Below are 257 nucleotides of genomic sequence, written 5' to 3'. Positions count from 1 at the left end.
CAGTTTTCCCAGCCAATCAGAAAGCGGATTGAAGCTGGCCAATCAGGAGACAGAGAGGACATGCACCTGTTTAGGCCAGCCCGGAAGTGGATCAGGCTGCAGCCTTCCCAACCAATCAGGGAGCAGATTCACGCTGCAACTCCTGGGCCAATCAGGAGCCGGATTCAGGCTGCAGCTTTTTTGGCCAATCAGGAGGTGGATTGAAGCTGCAGCTATTTCAGCCAATCAGCACTCAGCAGGTATGACCCCCTCCCCCC

Source organism: Corvus brachyrhynchos, unplaced genomic scaffold, assembly GCF_000691975.1.
Source record: "Corvus brachyrhynchos isolate BGI_N302 unplaced genomic scaffold, ASM69197v1 scaffold150, whole genome shotgun sequence".
In the NCBI taxonomy this organism is placed as follows: domain Eukaryota; kingdom Metazoa; phylum Chordata; class Aves; order Passeriformes; family Corvidae; genus Corvus; species Corvus brachyrhynchos.
The sequence above is the reverse complement of the archived record's forward strand: the minus strand, read 5'-3'. Positions refer to the sequence as shown.